Here is a 4,529-nt window from a genome sequence, read left to right on the forward strand (position 1 = left end):
AAGATGTTGCTGGCAGCGGCTCTCACCACCAGTTCCATGACGTGGTGTCTGCACCCAAGCCTCAACAGCTGTTTTTCCAGCAGCGCCTCCAGATGGACAACCGCACCTTGGACTCGCCCTGTGTTGGACGACGTTGTATCAAAGCACAGTGCCTTGACGTTTGAAGCGCAGCTCCAGTCCTCGATAGCACGAGCTGTTGCGCGTGCCTGGGTCAGGCCAGTGCCGTCCTTCACTGGCAAGACAGCAAGCAGCTTCCCTTCCTCATGGCCGCGCCCTGAGATGAAGATGGCCTGTCGGTGTTCTTCTTCTCCCACGACGTTCTGAAATAAGAGAAATATAAAAATTCAGACAGATAATGAAGAATTATCAAGGCTGCCTTTTTCTCCAAGCTTTTTGTTAATGATTTGATACATTTCTAACAATATATTACAATAGTCTAGGCTTTGGTAAAATATTAATGTAGTACCTAAACGTGTTCTCACCTTAACCAGCTTACCATCCCAGTGCACCACTGCATGTGGTGGAGGCGTGAAGGCTTCCCTTTGTGTGGCAGCTACCTGACGACGGTGTGAAGCTCGCGCCCGTCTCGCAGTCTCTCTCGAGATCCGGAACTCAGACAGATCGCCTGGCGGGTTAGCAGAGCGCAGCACTGCTGCGACCACCGAAACTATCTGCGAGCAAAAGCAGGTAAGGGTGTCAGTAGAAAATGTCGACTGTTTAAGTGCTTATCAAATAATTAACAGAAATTTCAAACATTCCAAACACATTTATGGATACACTTACTTCGTTATTGGATATCCGAAGACGGTCAGCGAGTTCCTTTAATGCTGGCTCTTGGAGAATGCGACGTGGAAGCTGAACCGTCACATAAGGGTGCTTTGATGTGTACCTGCCAGGTTGTATCGCTGTGTCCTTTTTCTCCATTTCTACTTCCGTTGGGGTGTCAGCCACCACAGAGGTTTGAGGTCTCGAATCACTGCTGCTTGGTTCACAGGCTGCGAACCTTCCCTGTTTCGACCTTTGCTTCTCGACTCGTTCCTCCTGCTTTCTCTTCTTAGCGGCAAAAATCTTATCGTTACCACTCATGAACGCTTTTCTTTCTCCGCGTTGGTCTTGATAGAAGGCGATGTCTTGTTGTTTGTCGGCCGGTGTAAGCAGCCGGTTCTTCTCGATGTCCTCTACGGCGTCCGGTGCTCCGATGTCCCACAACAGGTCAAGTTGAGACTTGAAGTTTTCAACCTTGTCCTTTGCAGCCCTGTCCCGACTTTTTTGTAGACTTCTCCAGTGCTCCCATAACCTTGTCAGCTTCTCCCGGCACCCCCTCTCTGAGATAGTCTTGATGCGAGCTAAATTCCAGAACGTGAGTACGTTTCTCACTGTTTCTTTAAACGTCTCCTGTCTGTCACCAGATTCATTCACTGTGTGAAAGAAGAACTTCAGGACTTGACGCATCGTCGGGAGTTTACTGCCTCTAATTGACGATGCTGGCTGGCCTACTAGATAGATTTCAGTGGCAGAACGGGTAGTGGATGATGTTGGCCTGACAGTCCCCTTAGCATTCTCCCCCGACTGCGACTCACTCTCTTCCATGATTGTATGTATATAAACAGATGAACTCTGTAAGAAAAAAACGTTTTGTAATAAAACAAAATAGGCAAACAAAATAGGGTCACATAAGAGCAATTTAATCACCTGTAGAAAATACAACATAAATAGATAACCATAAATTTACTGCCACACTATATAGCAGATTTGAGTAAATTATAAAATAACACCACAGTACCAACAACAACACAACACATGTCAAAACACTGCAAAGAAGCGCAGGGTTTTAAAGCTGCCAATGTGAACCTAGTGAATTTATAACTCCGTTAACGCAGGTAGGCTACAGCCTTTGACCTGACTTAGAAGGTCAAATAAGAGGTGCATGCAATCGAATTAGGTGTCAATGGAAAGCTGAATAGCTGCTCTAGCCAGCCATTAGGGTTAAGTAGTGAAAAGCAGCGCGATTGCTGATCTATAAGAGAAAAAGCTTGAGTTTTGACGTTTTTTCGCAAAAATTCATTTTTTATATTTAGATTCGCGACCCCTAGAACATGTTGGATTTCATTAATTCTGGCACCAATGAATTCAGGAGTAACAAAATAATGGGAAAAAACATTCGTGCCGCTGACAGCGTACAGCGACATCGTTTTCCAGCGTAAATAAAATGGTTAATTAATGCCTTCCTAAAGAACCATCGACATGGGACCAGGTTTGTTAAACTCTACGAATTTTTTTAGATTTTTCCACCAAGTTTGATGAAAAACTGATGTGCCGTTTCGGCTGCCCAGAACAGACACACACACAGACACACGGTAATTCCTATGGTATATTAGATAGATGGTCGTGGTTGTTATAATCATGGTCGTGGTTGTTATAATCATGGTCGTGGTTGTAATAATCATGGTCGTGGTTGTTATAATCATAGTCGTGGTTGTTATAATCATAGTCGTGGTTATTATAATCATGGTCGTGGTTGTTATAATCATGGTCGTGGTTATTATAATCATAGTTGTGGTTGTTATAATCATGGTCCTGGTTGTTATAATCATGGTCGTGGTTGCTATAATCATGTTCGTGGTTGTTATAATCATGGTCGTAGTTGCTATAATCATGTTCGTGGTTGTTATAATCATGGTCGTTGTTACCGCCACAGTAAGACGAGAGAGAGAGAGAGAGAGAGGGGGTAAGAAGGGGGGGGGGGCAGTGCTGGCAACATGTTTGTTGGTCGTGTCTAATATAAAACAGATACCCTCGCCTGGGGCTGCGATTGGGTGGCGATTGCTCACAGTATAGTCTATCAATTCTTGCAGGAGAAACAACACGCTGGTCGAACCCAAGACCCCAAGACCCTAAAACGTAAATATAAACTCTCAATAACTTTAATAAGTATATTTATGTGCTGTAATTTTATCATATTAAATAACTTGTCTCCTGATGTATCAACAGATGTAGCATGTGAGTTATACTTAAGATGTTAACAGGCTATGTACTGTATATTGATTGTATTATTCATACTATGTGTCCTCAGATAACGGCATTTGTTATATGTGAATTGTTCTTTAACAGGTTTTGACCAAATTATATGGTACGCGTCAACTTTGAGGGTTTATTTCTCCAGCAACAAACCAATAACGCTGTGAGCGTTCCTTCCGAACAGGGAGGCAGCGCAGTGCGCACCCAGTGAGCTAAGGTTTCAGAATACCCGGACAGTGTCGTAATGTTTGGGCTGGGAAGACGGGTAGTTAGCGTTCGCTCGGACACGCATGCAAGTGATTATAACTAACAGCTGATCTTCCTATACCAGTGACACCATAGTATATCAAATATCAATCATATCGCAAAATTAACTTCAGAAAATAATCACAAAGGTTTGCTTAACAGATACATAATTCTGATAAGATTCATTAACTTTCACTTTGTCTTTATCTTAAGTGAACGTATATAAGTCTTAGTATATTTCAAGGTAATTATATATGACGTTAGTGTTACATTTAGATTTAAGTCAAACAATGATGATAAGGAACCATGAAGAAATACATAAATGAAAAAGGAATTGTGAGTTAAGTGTGTGTACAACATTCAAGTTATATGTACATATATGTATATGTGTATATATGTGTATGTGTGTGTAATTAAGAAATAACAACGAAGGTTGTGACAAGCCATAACGTTGTACAAGTAAGGGCGCCGCAGTAGTGTTTGTGACATCAGTTGTGTAACGAGTCCCTACATTGATTGTGGGTCTCTGTGGTTGTGTTAGTGTGACAGCCTAGCTCGTGTGTGACATTACTCGTGCGCATGGCACGCGTCTGTGTGACATCTACTCGCGACTGTGTGACATCAACTCCAATTGTGTGACATCAACTCACTGTGGTCGTGTTTGTGTGACATCACTCGTGGAACAACTTCAGACTTTAGGCGATATGGAGGACTTTGGTGAGATGCTGTCATTTCCATAAGGAAAACCCTTTCTGGAAACAAGTGAAGGGATGACAGCCACAACGAGGTATGCGCGAGACACACGTTGTCAACCCCCGGAATCAAGAGTGTCTAGCTCAGGGGTGTCAAACTCATTTGCCAAAGCGGGCCAGATTTAATATGAGTACACAGTACGCGGGCCAAGTAACATAATTATGAGCACTTCGCAATTACCTCTTAGGTGAGTAGTACGACAAAATAAGAAAGGTGGATTTAGTTTGCGCTCATGCGAAACCCTTAAAAACAAACAAATCAAGTGTCTACTTACCTTGATCCATCTTATCGTTTGCTACTGCTGCTTCCTGATAATTGGCACCTCTTGGAATGGACCAGTGCATCAAAGTTTGGCACTAACGACTGAGCTGTAGCATCCTTCAGTATTGAATTAAGGTGCTCATCAGTAAGTTGAGACCGAAGCCGAGACTTGTTCAAGTTCATCACACAAAAGAGTTGTTCACAGACATATGTACTTCCGAACATTGGCATAATCTTTGAGGCAAAACATT

The 4,529-nt window shown here is 42.8% G+C and overlaps 1 long non-coding RNA gene across 1 annotated transcript; it reads right to left on the minus strand.

Annotated features, from left to right (window-relative positions):
- Positions 1-262: 262 nt before the first annotated feature.
- Positions 263-839, minus strand: LOC121879308. The gene is made up of 3 exons (XR_006091307.1): positions 784-839; positions 483-671; positions 263-320 (listed from the first exon to the last, which is right to left on the minus strand). It is a non-coding gene; the product is annotated as an uncharacterized LOC121879308 (long non-coding RNA).
- Between the last annotated feature and the right edge of the window lie 3,690 nt (positions 840-4,529).

This window comes from Homarus americanus, unplaced genomic scaffold (assembly GCF_018991925.1).
Source record: "Homarus americanus isolate GMGI-L3 unplaced genomic scaffold, GMGI_Hamer_2.0 scaffold16894, whole genome shotgun sequence".
NCBI classification, from domain to species: Eukaryota; Metazoa; Arthropoda; class Malacostraca; order Decapoda; family Nephropidae; genus Homarus; species Homarus americanus.